General features: G+C 37.9%; 1 protein-coding gene and 13 non-coding genes across 19 annotated transcripts in view; all 14 read left to right on the top strand.

Annotated features, from left to right (window-relative positions):
• Window positions 1–631: 631 nt before the first annotated feature.
• Window positions 632–704, top strand: Trnap-cgg. Its single transcript has one exon. It is a non-coding gene; the product is annotated as a tRNA-Pro (tRNA).
• A 630-nt stretch (window positions 705–1,334) lies between these two features.
• Window positions 1,335–1,406, top strand: Trnap-cgg. The gene has a single exon. It is a non-coding gene; the product is annotated as a tRNA-Pro (tRNA).
• An 849-nt stretch (window positions 1,407–2,255) lies between these two features.
• Trnap-cgg lies at window positions 2,256–2,328 on the top strand. The gene has a single exon. It is a non-coding gene; the product is annotated as a tRNA-Pro (tRNA).
• A 630-nt stretch (window positions 2,329–2,958) lies between these two features.
• On the top strand, window positions 2,959–3,030 carry Trnap-cgg. Its single transcript has one exon. It is a non-coding gene; the product is annotated as a tRNA-Pro (tRNA).
• An 849-nt stretch (window positions 3,031–3,879) lies between these two features.
• On the top strand, window positions 3,880–3,952 carry Trnap-cgg. The gene has a single exon. It is a non-coding gene; the product is annotated as a tRNA-Pro (tRNA).
• A 630-nt stretch (window positions 3,953–4,582) lies between these two features.
• On the top strand, window positions 4,583–4,654 carry Trnap-cgg. The gene has a single exon. It is a non-coding gene; the product is annotated as a tRNA-Pro (tRNA).
• Window positions 4,655–5,503: 849 nt separating this feature from the next.
• On the top strand, window positions 5,504–5,576 carry Trnap-cgg. The gene has a single exon. It is a non-coding gene; the product is annotated as a tRNA-Pro (tRNA).
• Window positions 5,577–6,911: 1,335 nt separating this feature from the next.
• On the top strand, window positions 6,912–6,983 carry Trnap-cgg. Its single transcript has one exon. It is a non-coding gene; the product is annotated as a tRNA-Pro (tRNA).
• Window positions 6,984–7,566: 583 nt separating this feature from the next.
• On the top strand, window positions 7,567–7,638 carry Trnap-cgg. The gene has a single exon. It is a non-coding gene; the product is annotated as a tRNA-Pro (tRNA).
• Window positions 7,639–8,482: 844 nt separating this feature from the next.
• Window positions 8,483–8,554, top strand: Trnap-cgg. Its single transcript has one exon. It is a non-coding gene; the product is annotated as a tRNA-Pro (tRNA).
• A 3,577-nt stretch (window positions 8,555–12,131) lies between these two features.
• Trnap-cgg lies at window positions 12,132–12,203 on the top strand. Its single transcript has one exon. It is a non-coding gene; the product is annotated as a tRNA-Pro (tRNA).
• A 582-nt stretch (window positions 12,204–12,785) lies between these two features.
• On the top strand, window positions 12,786–12,857 carry Trnap-cgg. Its single transcript has one exon. It is a non-coding gene; the product is annotated as a tRNA-Pro (tRNA).
• Window positions 12,858–13,704: 847 nt separating this feature from the next.
• On the top strand, window positions 13,705–13,776 carry Trnap-cgg. Its single transcript has one exon. It is a non-coding gene; the product is annotated as a tRNA-Pro (tRNA).
• A 1,397-nt stretch (window positions 13,777–15,173) lies between these two features.
• The window catches only part of LOC124121198, a 129,217-nt gene continuing 124,897 nt past the window's right edge, over window positions 15,174–19,493 (top strand). For 4 of the 6 annotated variants that reach the window (XM_046484189.2, XM_046484188.2, XM_046484190.2 and 1 more), the window contains exon 1: window positions 15,174–15,283. The gene's annotated coding sequence lies outside the window, so the exon portion shown is untranslated. The remainder of the gene's footprint in view (window positions 15,284–19,493) is intronic. The other 2 variants (XM_046484192.2, XM_046484187.2) reach the window with 1 other exon arrangement.

Genomic DNA, 19,493 nt, shown 5'->3' with positions numbered 1-19,493 from the left:
AGGTCTTGCGGACATGGTTTGATTCTTTGTAGCAGAAAAGTGAGTAAATGAGTTGACGGCGAATGTTAAAAACGGATTTGATTAAGTTACTTCATAACCAAGTCCATTCTTTGCGTTTTATCAGGCTCGCAAGCCTTAAGATGTGCCTAAATGTTTCTTGAGTTCGTCCTCAAGAAGTAAACCTTGCGTTCATGGAAAGAGCTTAGCAGTTAATTGGAAGGTCTTGGGACGTGGTTTATTTTTTGTAGCCGAAAAGTGAATAAATGAGTTGAAGGCGAATGTTAAAAACGGATTTGATTAAGTTACTTCATAACCAAGTCCATTCTTTGCGTTTTATCATGCTCGCAAGCCTTAAGATGTGCCTAAATGTTTCTTGAGTTTGTCCTTTCATGAAATACTGTATTGCATTGAAGTAAATGCACGATGCATGTTCATTACATAAGGGGAAATTAATTAATAATATATTGAATAGAGAGATTTATTTTGAGCATTGCCAAAGTGTTTAGATGATAGTTATTCCAAGCATGTGAATGAAGGTAAAGTGTTTCAATTGATTAAATGAAGAAGAAATGAGGTCAGATGATATGCTGTGACTGCGACAGGAACGTCGATAAGCTTGTCAAAGATGTGCGACTCGTTGGTCTAGTGGTATGATTCTCGCTTCGGGTGCGAGAGGTCCCGGGTTCGACTCCCGGAAGGGCCCAAACTTTGGACAAAAGCATTTTTGTAGCTGAAATGCTTCTCCTGTCAGTCCCAAGAGATGGAAGAAGCATCAGCTTGGAATATCTCGGCGATGATTCTTTGTACTTAAGCATATTTTGTCAACTGATTACTTTGGAAATGTACACCATGTCTAATGCATCTTTTTATCACTGAGAAGTAAACCTTGCGTTCATGGAAAGAGCTTAGCAGTTAATTGGAAGGTCTTGGGATGTGGTTTATTTTTTGTAGCCGAAAAGTGAATAAATGAGTTGAAGGCGAATGTTAAAAACGGATTTGATTAAGTTACTTCATAACCAAGTCCATTCTTTGCGTTTTATCATGCTCGCAAGCCTTAAGATGTGCCTAAATGTTTCTTGAGTTTGTCCTTTCATGAAATACTGTATTGCATTGAAGTAAATGCACGATGCATGTTCATTACATAAGGGGAAATTAATTAATAATATATTGAATAGAGAGATTTATTTTGAGCATTGCCAAAGTGTTTAGATGATGGTTATTCCAAGCATGTGAATGAAGGTAAAGTGTTTCAATTGATTAAATGAAGAAGAAATGAGGTCAGATGATATGCTGTGACTGCGACAGGAACGTCGATAAGCTTGTCAAAGATGTGCGGCTCGTTGGTCTAGTGGTATGATTCTCGCTTCGGGTGCGAGAGGTCCCGGGTTCGACTCCCGGAAGGGCCCAAACTTTTGACAAAAGCATTTTTGTAGCTGAAATGCTTCTCCTGTCAGTCCCAAGAGATGGAAGAAGCATCAGTTTGGAATCTCTCGGCGATGATTCTTTGTACTTAAGCATATTTTGTCAACTGATTACTTTGGAAATGTACACCATGTCTAATGCATCTTTTTATCACTGAGAAGTAAACCTTGCGTTCATGGAAGCAATTTAGCAATTGGTTTGTAGGTCTTGCGGACATGGTTTGATTCTTTGTAGCAGAAAAGTGAGTAAATGAGTTGACGGCGAATGTTAAAAACGGATTTGATTAAGTTACTTCATAACCAGGTCCATTCTTTGCGTTTTATCAGGCTCGCAAGCCTTAAGATGTGCCTAAATGTTTCTTGAGTTCGTCCTCAAGAAGTAAACCTTGCGTTCATGGAAAGAGCTTAGCAGTTAATTGGAAGGTCTTGGGACGTGGTTTATTTTTTGTAGCCGAAAAGTGAATAAATGAGTTGAAGGCGAATGTTAAAAACGGATTTGATTAAGTTACTTCATAACCAAGTCCATTCTTTGCGTTTTATCAGGCTCGCAAGCCTTAAGATGTGCCTAAATGTTTCTTGAGTTTGTCCTTTCATGAAATACTGTATTGCATTGAAGTAAATGCACGATGCATGTTCATTACATAAGGGGAAATTAATTAATAATATATTGAATAGAGAGATTTATTTTGAGCATTGCCAAAGTGTTTAGATGATAGTTATTCCAAGCATGTGAATGAAGGTAAAGTGTTTCAATTGATTAAATGAAGAAGAAATGAGGTCAGATGATATGCTGTGACTGCGACAGGAACGTCGATAAGCTTGTCAAAGATGTGCGACTCGTTGGTCTAGTGGTATGATTCTCGCTTCGGGTGCGAGAGGTCCCGGGTTCGACTCCCGGAAGGGCCCAAACTTTGGACAAAAGCATTTTTGTAGCTGAAATGCTTCTCCTGTCAGTCCCAAGAGATGGAAGAAGCATCAGCTTGGAATATCTCGGCGATGATTCTTTGTACTTAAGCATATTTTGTCAACTGATTACTTTGGAAATGTACACCATGTCTAATGCATCTTTTTATCACTGAGAAGTAAACCTTGCGTTCATGGAAAGAGCTTAGCAGTTAATTGGAAGGTCTTGGGACGTGGTTTATTTTTTGTAGCCGAAAAGTGAATAAATGAGTTGAAGGCGAATGTTAAAAACGGATTTGATTAAGTTACTTCATAACCAAGTCCATTCTTTGCGTTTTATCATGCTCGCAAGCCTTAAGATGTGCCTAAATGTTTCTTGAGTTTGTCCTTTCATGAAATACTGTATTGCATTGAAGTAAATGCACGATGCATGTTCATTACATAAGGGGAAATTAATTAATAATATATTGAATAGAGAGATTTATTTTGAGCATTGCCAAAGTGTTTAGATGATGGTTATTCCAAGCATGTGAATGAAGGTAAAGTGTTTCAATTGATTAAATGAAGAAGAAATGAGGTCAGATGATATGCTGTGACTGCGACAGGAACGTCGATAAGCTTGTCAAAGATGTGCGGCTCGTTGGTCTAGTGGTATGATTCTCGCTTCGGGTGCGAGAGGTCCCGGGTTCGACTCCCGGAAGGGCCCAAACTTTTGACAAAAGCATTTTTGTAGCTGAAATGCTTCTCCTGTCAGTCCCAAGAGATGGAAGAAGCATCAGCTTGGAATCTCTCGGCGATGATTCTTTGTACTTAAGCATATTTTGTCAACTGATTACTTTGGAAATGTACACCATGTCTAATGCATCTTTTTATCACTGAGAAGTAAACCTTGCGTTCATGGAAGCAATTTAGCAATTGGTTTGTAGGTCTTGCGGACATGGTTTGATTCTTTGTAGCAGAAAAGTGAGTAAATGAGTTGACGGCGAATGTTAAAAACGGATTTGATTAAGTTACTTCATAACCAGGTCCATTCTTTGCGTTTTATCAGGCTCGCAAGCCTTAAGATGTGCCTAAATGTTTCTTGAGTTCGTCCTCAAGAAGTAAACCTTGCGTTCATGGAAAGAGCTTAGCAGTTAATTGGAAGGTCTTGGGACGTGGTTTATTTTTTGTAGCCGAAAAGTGAATAAATGAGTTGAAGGCGAATGTTAAAAACGGATTTGATTAAGTTACTTCATAACCAAGTCCATTCTTTGCGTTTTATCAGGCTCGCAAGCCTTAAGATGTGCCTAAATGTTTCTTGAGTTTGTCCTTTCATGAAATACTGTATTGCATTGAAGTAAATGCACGATGCATGTTCATTACATAAGGGGAAATTAATTAATAATATATTGAATAGAGAGATTTATTTTGAGCATTGCCAAAGTGTTTAGATGATAGTTATTCCAAGCATGTGAATGAAGGTAAAGTGTTTCAATTGATTAAATGAAGAAGAAATGAGGTCTGATGATATGCTGTGACTGCGACAGGAACGTCGATAAGCTTGTCAAAGATGTGCGACTCGTTGGTCTAGTGGTATGATTCTCGCTTCGGGTGCGAGAGGTCCCGGGTTCGACTCCCGGAAGGGCCCAAACTTTGGACAAAAGCATTTTTGTAGCTGAAATGCTTCTCCTGTCAGTCCCAAGAGATGGAAGAAGCATCAGCTTGGAATATCTCGGCGATGATTCTTTGTACTTAAGCATATTTTGTCAACTGATTACTTTGGAAATGTACACCATGTCTAATGCATCTTTTTATCACTGAGAAGTAAACCTTGCGTTCATGGAAAGAGCTTAGCAGTTAATTGGAAGGTCTTGGGACGTGGTTTATTTTTTGTAGCCGAAAAGTGAATAAATGAGTTGAAGGCGAATGTTAAAAACGGATTTGATTAAGTTACTTCATAACCAAGTCCATTCTTTGCGTTTTATCATGCTCGCAAGCCTTAAGATGTGCCTAAATGTTTCTTGAGTTTGTCCTTTCATGAAATACTGTATTGCATTGAAGTAAATGCACGATGCATGTTCATTACATAAGGGGAAATTAATTAATAATATATTGAATAGAGAGATTTATTTTGAGCATTGCCAAAGTGTTTAGATGATGGTTATTCCAAGCATGTGAATGAAGGTAAAGTGTTTCAATTGATTAAATGAAGAAGAAATGAGGTCAGATGATATGCTGTGACTGCGACAGGAACGTCGATAAGCTTGTCAAAGATGTGCGGCTCGTTGGTCTAGTGGTATGATTCTCGCTTCGGGTGCGAGAGGTCCCGGGTTCGACTCCCGGAAGGGCCCAAACTTTTGACAAAAGCATTTTTGTAGCTGAAATGCTTCTCCTGTCAGTCCCAAGAGATGGAAGAAGCATCAGCTTGGAATCTCTCGGCGATGATTCTTTGTACTTAAGCATATTTTGTCAACTGATTACTTTGGAAATGTACACCATGTCTAATGCATCTTTTTATCACTGAGAAGTAAACCTTGCGTTCATGGAAGCAATTTAGCAATTGGTTTGTAGGTCTTGCGGACATGGTTTGATTCTTTGTAGCAGAAAAGTGAGTAAATGAGTTGACGGCGAATGTTAAAAACGGATTTGATTAAGTTACTTCATAACCAGGTCCATTCTTTGCGTTTTATCAGGCTCGCAAGCCTTAAGATGTGCCTAAATGTTTCTTGAGTTCGTCCTCAAGAAGTAAACCTTGCGTTCATGGAAAGAGCTTAGCAGTTAATTGGAAGGTCTTGGGACGTGGTTTATTTTTTGTAGCCGAAAAGTGAATAAATGAGTTGAAGGCGAATGTTAAAAACGGATTTGATTAAGTTACTTCATAACCAAGTCCATTCTTTGCGTTTTATCAGGCTCGCAAGCCTTAAGATGTGCCTAAATGTTTCTTGAGTTTGTCCTTTCATGAAATACTGTATTGCATTGAAGTAAATGCACGATGCATGTTCATTACATAAGGGGAAATTAATTAATAATATATTGAATAGAGAGATTTATTTTGAGCATTGCCAAAGTGTTTAGATGATGGTTATTCCAAGCATGTGAATGAAGGTAAAGTGTTTCAATTGATTAAATGAAGAAGAAATGAGGTCAGATGATATGCTGTGACTGCGACAGGAACGTCGATAAGCTTGTCAAAGATGTGCGACTCGTTGGTCTAGTGGTATGATTCTCGCTTCGGGTGCGAGAGGTCCCGGGTTCGACTCCCGGAAGGGCCCAAACTTTGGACAAAAGCATTTTTGTAGCTGAAATGCTTCTCCTGTCAGTCCCAAGAGATGGAAGAAGCATCAGCTTGGAATATCTCGGCGATGATTCTTTGTACTTAAGCATATTTTGTCAACTGATTACTTTGGAAATGTACACCATGTCTAATGCATCTTTTTATCACTGAGAAGTAAACCTTGCGTTCATGGAAAGAGCTTAGCAGTTAATTGGAAGGTCTTGGGACGTGGTTTATTTTTTGTAGCCGAAAAGTGAATAAATGAGTTGAAGGCGAATGTTAAAAACGGATTTGATTAAGTTACTTCATAACGAAGTCCATTCTTTGCGTTTTATCATGCTCGCAAGCCTTAAGATGTGCCTAAATGTTTCTTGAGTTTGTCCTTTCATGAAATACTGTATTGCATTGAAGTAAATGCACGATGCATGTTCATTACATAAGGGGAAATTAATTAATAATATATTGAATAGAGAGATTTATTTTGAGCATTGCCAAAGTGTTTAGATGATGGTTATTCCAAGCATGTGAATGAAGGTAAAGTGTTTCAATTGATTAAATGAAGAAGAAATGAGGTCAGATGATATGCTGTGACTGCGACAGGAACGTCGATAAGCTTGTCAAAGATGTGCGGCACGTTGGTCTAGTGGTATGATTCTCGCTTCGGGTGCGAGAGGTCCCGGGTTCGACTCCCGGAAGGGCCCAAACTTTTGACAAAAGCATTTTTGTAGCTGAAATGCTTCTCCTGTCAGTCCCAAGAGATGGAAGAAGCATCAGCTTGGAATCTCTCGGCGATGATTCTTTGTACTTAAGCATATTTTGTCAACTGATTACTTTGGAAATGTACACCATGTCTAATGCATCTTTTTATCACTGAGAAGTAAACCTTGCGTTCATGGAAGCAATTTAGCAATTGGTTTGTAGGTCTTGCGGACATGGTTTGATTCTTTGTAGCAGAAAAGTGAGTAAATGAGTTGACGGCGAATGTTAAAAACGGATTTGATTAAGTTACTTCATAACCAGGTCCATTCTTTGCGTTTTATCAGGCTCGCAAGCCTTAAGATGTGCCTAAATGTTTCTTAAGTTTATCCTTTCATGAAATACTCTATTGCATTGAAGTAAATGCACGATGCATGTTCATTACATAAGGGGAAATTAATTAATAATATATTGTATAGAGAGATTTATTTTGAGCATTGCCAAAGTGTTTAGATGATGGTTATTCCAAGCATGTGAATGAAGGTAAAGTGTTTCAATTGATTAAATGAAGAAGAAATGAGGTCAGATGATATGTAGTGACTGCGACAGGAACGTCCAAGAACTTGTTGGTGTAGAGCGGCTCGTTGGTCTAGTGGTATGATTCTCGCTTCGGGTGCGAGAGGTCCCGGGTTCGACTCCCGGACGAGCCCAAACTTTTGACAAAAGCATTTTTGTAGCTGAAATGCTTCTCCTGTCAGTCCCAAGAGATGGAAGAAGCATCAGCTTGGAATCTCTCGGCGATGATTTTTTGTACTTTGCATCTTTTTATCACTGAGAAGTAAACATTGCGTTAATGGAAAGAGCCTAGCAATTAATTGGAAGGTCTTGGGACGTGGTTTATTTTTTGTAGCAGAAAAGTGAATAAATGAGTTGACGGCGAATGTTAAAAATGGATTTGATTAAGTTACTTCATAACCAAGTCCATTTTTTGCGTTTTATCAGGCTCGCAAGCCTTAAGATGTGCCTAAATGTTTCTTAAGTTTATCCTTTCATGAAATACTGTATTGCATTGAAGTAAATGCACGATGCATGTTCATTACATGAGGGGAAATTAATTAATAATATATTGTATAGAGAGATTTATTTTGATCATTGCCAAAGTGTTTAGATGATGGTTATTCCAAGCATGTGAATGAAGGTAAAGTGTTTCAATTGATTAAATGAAGAAGAAATGAGGTCAGATGATATGTAGAGAGTGCGACAGGAACGTCGAAGAACTTGGTGTTGGCGAGTGGCTCGTTGGTCTAGTGGTATGATTCTCGCTTCGGGTGCGAGAGGTCCCGGGTTCGACTCCCGGACGAGCCCAAACTTTTGGCAAAAGCATTTTGTAGCTGAAATGCTTCTCCTGTCAGTCCCAAGAGATGGAAGAAGCATCAGCTTGGAATCTCTCGACGATGATTCTTTGTACTTAAGCATCTTTTGTCAACTGATTACTTTGAAATGTACACCATGTCTAATGCATCTTTTTATCACTGAGAAGTAAACCTTGCGTTCATGAAAGCAATTTAGCAATTGGTTTGTAGGTCTTGGGGACATGGTTTGTTTTTTTGTAGCAGAAAAGTGAATAAATGAGTTGAAGGCGAATGTTAAAAACGGATTTGATTAAGTTGCTTCATAACCAGGTCCATTCTTTGCGTTTTATCAGGCTCGCAAGCCTTAAGATGTGCCTAAATGTTTCTTGAGTTCGTCCTCAAGAAGTAAACCTTGCGTTCATGGAAAGAGCCTAGCAATTAATTGGAAGGTCTTGGGACGTGGTTCATTTTTTGTAGCAGAAAAGTGAATAAATGAGTTAAAGGCGAATGTTAAAAACGGATTTGATTAAGTTACTTCATAACGAAGTCCATTCTTTGCGTTTTATCAGGCTCGCAAGCCTTAAGATGTGCCTAAATGTTTCTTGAGTTTGTCCTTTCATGAAATACTGTATTGCATTGAAGTAAATGCACGATGCATGTTCATTACATAAGGGGAAATTAATTAATAATATATTGTATAGAGAGATTTATTTTGAGCATTGCCAAAGTGTTTAGATGATGGTTATTCCAAGCATGTGAATGAAGGTAAAGTGTTTCAATTGATTAAATGAAGAAGAAATGAGGTCAGATGAGTAGTGACTGCGACAGGAACGTCCAAGAACTTGGTGTTGGAGAGCGGCTCGTTGGTCTAGTGGTATGATTCTCGCTTCGGGTGCGAGAAGTCCCGGGTTCGACTCCCGGACGAGCCCAAACTTTTGACAAAAGCATTTTTGTAGCTTAAATGCTTCTCCTGTCAGTCCCAAGAGATGGAAGAAGCATCAGCTTGGAATCTCTCGGCGATGATTTTTTGTACTTTGCATCTTTTTATCACTGAGAAGTAAACATTGCGTTATGGAAAGAGCCTAGCAATTAATTGGAAGGTCTTGGGACGTGGTTTATTTTTTGTAGCAGAAAAGTGAATAAATGAGTTGACGGCGAATGTTAAAAATGGATTTGATTAAGTTACTTCATAACGAAGTCCATTCTTTGCGTTTTATCAGGCTCGCAAGCCTTAAGATGTGCCTAAATGTTTCTTGAGTTTGTCCTTTCATGAAATACTGTATTGCATTGAAGTAAATGCACGATGCATGTTCATTACATAAGGGGAAATTAATTAATAATATATTGTATAGAGAGATTTATTTTGAGCATTGCCAAAGTGTTTAGATGATGGTTATTCCAAGCATGTGAATGAAGGTAAAGTGTTTCAATTGATTAAATGAAGAAGAAATGAGGTCAGATGATATGTAGAGAGTGCGACAGGAACGTCGAAGAACTTGGTGTTGGAGAGTGGCTCGTTGGTCTAGTGGTATGATTCTATTTCGGACAACATCCTGTCTGTGAGAGATGTAATTAACCTCGTAGAAAACGCAAATGAAAATGCATATTTAATCACCATAGATCAAGAAAAAGCATTCGATCGTGTTTCGCATTCATTCATCTTCAAGATTTTGGAAAAACTAAACTTCGGTAAAGCTTTCATTTCATGGATTAAAACTTTATACACTGATTTAAAAAGCAGTGTCAAAATTAATGGTCACCTCACACCATATTTTCCAATTGGCCAATCTGTCAGACAAGGTGACCCGCTCAGCAGTTTAATATTTGTTATTGTTAGTCAACCTTTAAATTTGTTAATTAAGGCTGATTCATCTATTCATGGGGTAAAAATCAATTGTCATTGCTCGTCTTTAATATATCAGCATGCAGACGACACTACAGTTACAGTGTCTGATGCACAGTCTGTATATAATACCTTTAACACTGTCAGTGAGTATTGTGATGCTACAGGGGCAAAAGTCAATTTAACAAAATCTCAAGTTTTTTGTTTAGGTACAGCCCGCACAAACAGTGTGAATTTTAACTTACCAATTATTGTTAAAAATGACTGTGTCAAATTATTGGGAATTTTCCTAGGTCCAGATAAAGCTCTCTGTGAAAGCAAAAACTGGAAAATCAAAATATCGAAACTTAAATCCCTGTTGGGATTTTGGTCACAAAGAAAGTTAACCCTGCAAGGGAAGTCTATTGTTATAAATACATTTATCATGTCAAGGTTGTGGTATACTGTGCATGTAGTGCCTGTCCCGGAGTGGGCAAGGAAAGAGATTGATTCAATCATTTCACATTTTATCTGGTGTGGTAAAACTCCTCTTATCAAACATTCAACATGTTTGGGTCATTTTGAACAAGGAGGATTATCAATTCCAAGTTTTAAATACAAAATATATGCATTCAGATTAAAGTTGATTAGAAAATTCATGGATGGCAATTTTCATGCAGTATGGAAACAAACGTGTTCCATATTTATATCCCAATACATGAATATGGGTTTGACTAAAAATATTTTTAGCATTGTTTACAGTCGTCCTGGTTTGAGCCGTATCAACCCGTTCTATGCTGAGGTTCTGAAAGCATGGGACGAAATCACGTGCAGCAGGCGACTACTTGTCACGGAACACGGGGATATCATGTCTCAACCATTGTTTCATAATCCACATATTTGCTATCAAGGAAAAACGCTACTGTTTACATTTTTGATTGATTCAGGTCTTGTTACTGTTGCAGATATTTGTTATGATTTTATCCCTGGCTTCCTACCACTTTCGGCAATAATAGAGATAGTAAACGACAACCGACATGATATCTCTGTGTCAACGATACAAACTGCATATTATATATTATTCAATCTCTACCAAATGAATGGTTGCCCATTTTGTACAATAAAACGATAAATCATAACAATGGACACTATACAGATGCTTTTATTTGCACAGATGATGGAAATATTGCTTCTGAAGAACTTACAGTGAAATTTAGTTATTCCTTATTTGTAAAAGAATTATTTTGTGAACCAACAGCCATTTCCTTCTGGGATAAATTTGCTGTTAATATCAATTGGAATAAAGTATGGAAAAATGTATTCTTCAATGACAAATCATCTGAGCAAATAGATTTGGATTTCAGATTAAGCCACAATATTATCTTCACTTATGAAAAATTGTTCAAATATGGCCAAACAGACACAAACCTTTGTCCGGTTTGTAAAAATGAAGTAGAAGATTTGTTTCACATGTTTGTATTCTGTGATGAATTATATGACACAATTTCTGTTTTCAAATCTCTGTTCACAGACCTGTTCCTAGACACTGGATTTTCATTTAATCAGCTAGTTTCCTGGCTTCTCTTTGGTTTTCAACCCGAAAAATCAGTCTCTTTTCAAGATAGTATAAACATATTGCTGTCTGTATATATAATTTCTGTTTTTAAGAAAAGAGCAATCCTATCTTTACAGCAATGCAACCTCAATCTGGAAAAACTGTTTAATTCTTATGTAAAACGCCACTTCAATCATTTGTGGGCACATTACCAGTTTAAAAAGCGTGCTGATATTTTTATACGGCGTTATATTATGCCAGTTAACTTCCTGAAATTAGATGGAAATAAGCTGATATTTAAGCCACCTTTTTATCAATGAAATGTATAAATAGAACGTGACATAATATCAACATCTGTGATACCTTTTAAACATTTATCTGTAAAATATAAATGCTTCCTGTAACATATTTCCTGTAATAAAATTTATTAAAGAAGAAAAAAAAATAATTCTCGCTTCGGGTGCGAGAGGTCCCGGGTTCGACTCCCGGACGAGCCCAAACTTTTGACAAAAGCATTTTTGTAGCTGAAATGCTTCTCCTGTCAGTCCCAAGAGATGGAAGAAGCATCAGATTGGAATCTCTCGGCGATGATTCTTTGTACTTAAGCATATTTTGTCAACTGATTACTTTGGAAATGTACACCATGTCTAATGCATCTTTTTATCACTGAGAAGTAAACCTTGCGTTCATAGAAGCAATTTAGCAATTGGTTTGTAGGTCTTGGGACGTGGTTTGTTTTTTTGTAGCAGAAAAGTGAATAAATGAGTTGACGGCGAATGTTAAAAACGGATTTGATTAAGTTACTTCATAACCAAGTCCATTCTTTGCGTTTTATCAGGCTCGCAAGCCTTAAGATGTGCCTAAATGTTTCTTAAGTTGATCCTTTCATGAAATACTGTATTGCATTGAAGTAAATGCACGATGCATGTTCATTACATAAGGGGAAATTAATTAATAATATATTGTATAGAGAGATTTATTTTGAGCATTGCCAAAGTGTTTAGATGATGGTTATTCCAAGCATGTGAATGAAGGTAAAGTGTTTCAATTGATTAAATGAAGAAGAAATGAGGTCAGATGATATGTAGTGACTGCGACAGGAACGTCCAAGAACTTGTTGGTGTAGAGCGGCTCGTTGGTCTAGTGGTATGATTCTCGCTTCGGGTGCGAGAGGTCCCGGGTTCGACTCCCGGACGAGCCCAAAATTTTGACAAAAGCATTTTTGTAGCTGAAATGCTTCTCCTGTCAGTCCCAAGAGATGGGGGAAGCATCAGCTTGGAATCTCTCGGCGATGATTTTTTGTACTTTGCATCTTTTTATCACTGAGAAGTAAACATTGCGTTAATGGAAAGAGCCTAGCAATTAATTGGAAGGTCTTGGGACGTGGTTTATTTTTTGTAGCAGAAAAGTGAATAAATGAGTTGACGGCGAATGTTAAAAATGGATTTTATTAAGTTACTTCATAACCAGGTCCATTCTTTGCGTTTTATCAGGCTCGCAAGCCTTAAGATGTGCCTAAATGTTTCTTGAGTTTATCCTTTCATGAAATACTGTATTGCATTGAAGTAAATGCACGATGCATGTTCATTACATAAGGGGAAATTAATTAATAATATATTGTATAGAGAGATTTATTTTGAGCATTGCCAAATGTTTAGATGATGGTTATTCCAAGCATGTGAATGAAGGTAAAGTGTTTCAATTGATTAAATGAAGAAGAAATGAGGTCAGATGATATGTAGAGAGTGCGACAGGAACGTCCAAGAACTTGGTGTTGGAGAGTGGCTCGTTGGTCTAGTGGTATGATTCTCGCTTCGGGTGCGAGAGGTCCCGGGTTCGACTCCAGGACGAGCCCAAACTTTTGGCAAAAGCATTTTGTAGCTGAAATGCTTCTCCTGTCAGTCCCAAGAGATTGAAGAAGCATCAGCTTGGAATCTCTCGACGATGATTCTTTGTACTTAAGCATATTTTGTCAACTGATTACTTTGAAATGTACACCATGTCTAATGCATCTTTTTATCACTGAGAAGTAAACCTTGCGTTCATGAAAGCAATTTAGCAATTGGTTTGTAGGTCTTGGGGACGTGGTTTGTTTTTTTGTAGCAGAAAAGTGAATAAATGAGTTGAAGGCGAATGTTAAAAACGGATTTGATTAAGTTGCTTCATAACCAAGTCCATTCTTTGCGTTTTATCAGGCTCGCAAGCCTTAAGATGTGCCTAAATGTTTCTTGAGTTCGTCCTCAAGAAGTAAACCTTGCGTTCATGGAAAGAGCCTAGCAATTAATAGGAAGGTCTTGGGACGTGGTTTATTTTTTGTAGCAGAAAAGTGAATAAATGAGTTGAAGGCGAATGTTAAAAACGGATTTGATTAAGTTACTTCATAACGAAGTCCATTCTTTGCGTTTTATCAGGCTCGCAAGCCTTAAGATGTGCCTAAATGTTTCTTGAGTTTGTCCTTTCATGAAATACTGTATTGCATTGAAGTAAATGCACGATGCATGTTCATTACATAAGGGGAAATTAATTAATAATATATTGTATAGAGAGATTTATTTTGAGCATTGCCAAAGTGTTTAGATGATGGTTATTCCAAGCATGTGAATGAAGGTAAAGTGTTTCAATTGATTAAATGAAGAAGAAATGAGGTCAGATGATATGTAGTGACTGCGACAGGAACGTCGAAGAACTTGGTGTTGGCGAGCGGCTCGTTGGTCTAGTGGTATGATTCTCGCTTCGGGTGCGAGAGGTCCCGGGTTCGACTCCCGGACGAGCCCAAACTTTTGGCAAAAGCATTTTGTAGCTGAAATGCTTCTCCTGTCAGTCCCAAGAGATGGAAGAAGCATCAGCTTGGAATCTCTCGGCGATGATTCTTTGTACTTAAGCATCTTTTGTCAACCGATTACTTTGAAATGTACACTATGTCTTTTGCATCTTTTTATCACTGAGAAGTAAACCTTGCGTTCATGAAAGCAATTTAGCAATTGATTTGTAGGCCTTGGGGACGTGGTTTTTTTTTTGTAGCAGAAAAGTGAGTAAATGAGTTGAAGGCGAATGTTAAAAACGGATTTGATTAAGTTACTTCATAACCAAGTCAATTCTTTGCGTTTTGTCAGGCTCGCAAGCCTTAAGATGTGCCTAAATGCTTCTCGAGTTTGTCCTTTTATGACAGGCTGTATTGCATTGAAGTAAATGCACGATGCATGTTCATTACATAAGGGGAAATTAATTAATAAGCATGACCACCCATAGAGCCTTCTTATCTCGAGTGTAAGCGATAGGCTTGTTGTTCTGAGGCCGTTCTAACCTGCGAAATGGAAGATCATCAGGCGTCTCGCTCAACAAGGTCTGTAGGAAAAACATGTACAGATGATGGTAAAATTGAGTTAGAGAAAGAACTAGAAACTTTTCCTGCATTTGCAGGTGCATAGGCTAGTGGTCGAAGTGAAGTGTTGTCGACTGAAGACCAAAGTTTGATTCTCCATTCAATCACTCACTAGCCTGACCCCCCCCCCCCCCCCCCCCCCCCCTTCCACCCACTCACTCACTCACACAAAGTTTCACTACCCACCCCACCCATGTCATCGTATTATAATTGCGTGGATTGATGTTCATGATATCAATCACTGGATTGTCTGGTCCAGACCCGATTATTTACAGAGAGCTGAAATATTGCTGAGTGCAGCGTTAAACAACAAACTAAACCTTATATTTAATAAAAGTGACGATTGTTTTCCCTTTCTCAAAGTTTTAAAGTTAATTGTTCCAAAATCGCTGAAAGGTAACGAATTGTTTCACATTTTTGTAGCGAAAAAAAATCCGAATGTACCCGGAGATTTGAACCTAGTAAACCTAGTAAACAAACCTTAAGAGTTTTTGAGTCAACAACGAAGAACTTAACAAGAGTTAGTTCCCTTGGACAAGTGCGCGTTCTAACTTTGTTAGAAATGCTGCCATTGGCTAATTGAGTTCGACTTTGTCGTTATTTTATTCTGTCTTATTTTTGTATACTTTAAGACTTTGTGTTAACGATATGAAACAGCAGTGATTTTATTTCCCTATTTCCATAAGTTACTAAATTAAAAACCTTGGATTTACAGAATAACGAAAGTATCCCAAAAATGGCAAAATGGCTGAAGGAGAATTGGCCAATCAAATATCGTTTTACAAATCTGTACTTGTTTAGAAACATGTAGCTCCCGACAGGAAGTTAAGCTTTGATGGCGATTTCGTGAGTGAAAGTCTAGTTTCTCACAACGGAAAGGGGATATCTGCAAACTTGACGTAAGTGAATGAAAAACAGTGCTCTGATGTTTTAAAGGAGTGAATTATGATCCTTCAAGGCCGCGGTGTGTGTTGTGTGTACGGATCAGGTTGTCGGTCAGGTTATCCAGTGGGAATCGTCGGGTTTTTCTTAGCCAGTGTGATCGATTTCACCTGTCCGATAAGCTGTACTACCTCGGGATCACGTGAGTCTAAAGCAGTTTTGAATTCGGAACTTACAGTATCATGCGTTTTGTCTGTGAAATAAATCCAGTTTTGGACTTTCTATTACATTATCAGTGGAATTGTTAAGGTCATGTTGGTTTGTATCCGATTATATACCATCTGGTCAGTCTTAGGATGCTGACAATTTTTTCTCGGAAGACATGCGTTGACCTCGCTTTACATATCGAATAACAGTTAAACATAAGCAAATAAATTTGTACAACATTTGAAAACGTCAGTCCAAATTGCATTTAAGAACCCTTAACATGTTTAACAAGAGACCAGAGGTCTCAGTAGCGTTGTTATAGGTCATTTAGTGCAAAACAATTAGCCTAATGCTTTGATGTTTATGTTATTATTTTTCTTGTCCTTTCAAAATCTTGTCACACTTTCAAATAATTCAGTCACAGTCACTTTTGTATTTGTTCAACATTTGATGTTAAAGTAGGAATACTTTCTGATGAACATGATGAAGATATATTTTTGATTTTACATGGATGGTATTGCTGTATTTCAATAATGAATTATATTACGTTTGATAAAATCAACCCTGTTGCGACAGTCATACTGATTGTTATTAAGAAACCACAGGCTATCCCCAGGCTCACATGTTAAAAGATTGATGGTGCGTACCCCATACATGATACCTGCATGATCAAAAACAGTTACCATGATCATCCTGTGTTAATTGTGTTTGTTCTTTGGTGACCAAGGTCTGAATAGTTAGAACACCATGGATGTCACTAGCACCCTGTTGCTGGCGATAGGAGGTGGGCGAAATGGATCAGTCTCTGTGACTTGGCTGATTGCATATTGTGTCCTGATAGCCTTATAAAGAATCATTTCATTTATTATTAGGGCTGGTAGTGATTCACCGATACCTACAATATCATCGATACTTAGGTACACACAATACTTGAATCGTCAGTTTGTGGAATCAAGATACTCTACAAATAACGGAGTTCCTCCCCATAATGGCAGAAGTAGCATCGCGACACCTGTAAGCATGGCAGAACACAAGGCGCGGTATCTGAGCACGCGCTGACTAACTGTTACATTTAATAAGCATCCCTTCATTTAAAACTGTTTTCTTCTTGTGATTTTCTTTGTTAAAGTTTTTGAGATAAGACAAAATAAATGTATGGAAAAAACCCTTTTAGAGCTGTATTTCAGTGATTTCATCATTTCTTATTATTTTTTGTGTATTCTGATACCAGTAGCATAGTCAATCCATATCGTGATAAGAATCATATCACAAGATTACCAGGCGATACTCAGATCTAATAATTATATACCGGGGTATTTGATATGATATTATGACTCATAGGTCACTTGAGTGACAGTCCCGTGTTGCATCCCATTGTGCCCTGAAACCAGGACCATCTGTTTTGTCTGTCATCTTCTCAGGGGCGGTCGGGTAGCCTAGTGGTTTAAGCGTTCGCGCATCAGGCCGAAGACCCGGGTTCGATTCCTGACATGGGTACAATGTGTGAAGCCCATTTCTGGTGTCCCCCGCCGTGATATTGCTGCATATTGCTTAAAGCAGCGTAAAACCATACTCACTCACTCACTCACTCACTCACTCACTCACTGTCATCTTCTCAAAGTTGAAGAATTATTTAAACTCTGATCCATGCTATATCAAAGCATTTGTCATGAAACAGTAACATGACATGCTAGATCGAACTCATAAAATAGTCAGCAATATTCCAGCGGGTATGAATATTCGGGTATGGACCTGACAGTTCTAGGCTTATTCCCTGAATATATTATCAGTAAAACATTTTTTATTGCGAAAGTTTTTTTTTGTACAATCAGTGGTTCTTTGCTGCATTTGTCATGTTGTCGAACTGAAAAATGATTTTTGTTGGCCCCTGACAAATATTTGGAGACATGGGCTTCAGGTGAGGGCAGCTTTTGGAAAAAATGCACATTGATTTTTCGTCGGGTTAGGGATGGTCCATTTCACAATTACAAAATTCCACAAACCCACTAAAAACAACGGCTTGTTTAAAAATATTTTTGAGGAAGGAAACCCATGTAGCATACTATTTTTACTTCAGATCTCTAAACTGTCATACCGAACATACAGAAACAGTCAAAATATGCTCAAATATTTGAAATATGACTTCTCCCCAAAATGAAACAATACATGACGGTTGTACAGTTAGCCTTACATGTTATATTTTCGGTTATGAGGGATTGTGTTTTTGCGTCCTGTTGATATTTGTTCAACAAAAACAAGTTGTAACCTCTGACTCTAAGTGTTGAAACAAAAATAACAGGCTGTTCTGAAATGATGTTTGTTCACGTAGTCACAGTGTTGTTGTTGATCATGCTCATAAGCTGATTGTAGAACTCAGGTGAATTTGTAGCTCACCTTACATCAAATTTTGTGCAAATCTATTGAATTTGGTGTTAGTTGTAAGTCCCATTGTTGAACTAACTTAGAAGATAACCTTACAAGCTCCAGCGCCCAGGTTCATGTCAAACACCGTGTCCCTTAAGAATTAACTTCAATAAGTTTTGTGTTTATGGAGGCATATATAAATATATGTAAAAAAACTGTGTGCATCTGTGTAGATCCATGTACAGTCCAAGACAAATTCTACGGTAAAATATTAAAAATTCTGTGGTAAAATTAATACAAACTCATTTTTTCTTTACAAATCTTTTACACATTACAGGTTTGGTTTAACATATAAACTTTATGTAGTTATAATACCACAAGAACATTTAAAAGTGAGAATTATTTATTTCAAATTTCATTTTATTGTAGGATTCATATTTTGTGTGTTTGAACATCATTCAAATATAAAATTCAATAGAAAAGCTTGAAAATAATGAAAAATACTGGATTGGTAGATAAGAAACCGGTAAGATTCACAATTTTTCTGCAATTCTGCAGTAAGTCACATTTTCTGCAAATCTTTCCGGGATTGCAGAATTAATCTGGGACTGCATGAAGCAGATTTATGCAAGGTGTGCACACAAGTGGATTGTGTGGTTAGACTTGACGACTTGGTTCATTGCGTATCATTAGACCCTGTTTGCTCATAATATCTGGTTTGTCTTCCCGAAATGGTGTATTTCATATAGTTTTCTATCAAAATGTAGCATTGTTTCATAAACAATTAGTCTGCAATGAAATGTCAGCCTTAGAAATCTGTTTTTAAGGCTGGTCTAAGGACTTACCTCACAGGTCCCTAGTTTACTTTGTTTACATTGTCTGTCGACCGCCTCCGTGGTCTAGTGGAAGAGCGTCCGCCCGGAGAGTGGAAGGTCTGGGGTTCGATCCCCGACCGCGTCATACCAAAAGACCTTAAAAGATGGTACTTGTTGTTACCCTGTCTGGTGCTCAGCATCAAGGGGCTAAAACAAGGACTGGTCGGCTCGGAGTCAGTATACTGTGTCTGAGTGGGGTATTCATGTTAAACTGCGGCATGGTATCTCAGTGTGCTAGCACTATAAGTCGGCATCAGTCCGGACTAGTACAAGCAGCCACAAAAACACACACGTACTTGCACGTCGCTATATAAGTGCAATAATCTTGGACGCGACATTAAACCCCATTTCACCTCACACCATTATATTGTCTGTCTGTTTTAATTCAGCTCCAATTTGTAGCAATATTGAAACATTGAGAACTTTTTCAAAATAATGGCTCTTAAATGCTTCTGGTCAGTGGAGACTGCCAGCATTAGATTTTTACTTGTCCTCAACACAGTTTAGTAGTCTTGGGCACGCAGACCAGTGTGAATTTCGAAAGACTGATTGTTGACTTTGACATGTTTAAGATGAGGACATGGTGTCTACCGGGACTGTAACTTCCTCAGAATTTGTTAGTCATAAGTCCACACTGTCACTGGTATCGGCTTCATGTAGGTTAAGTTTCAACTTGGAAATATTTGTTGATGCAAATAAATATTCCCTCATCTATTTAGCATGTTCAGGATATAAGCTATGGATTCTTTATGAAGGAGTTAATTATTTTCCTTGGAGCAAC

Source organism: Haliotis rufescens, unplaced genomic scaffold (genome assembly GCF_023055435.1).
Source record: "Haliotis rufescens isolate VD_foot unplaced genomic scaffold, xgHalRufe1.0.p SCAF_10, whole genome shotgun sequence".
NCBI lineage: Eukaryota > Metazoa > Mollusca > Gastropoda > Lepetellida > Haliotidae > Haliotis > Haliotis rufescens.
Note: the sequence above shows the minus strand (reverse complement) of the source record. Positions and strands in the feature narration are given on the sequence as shown.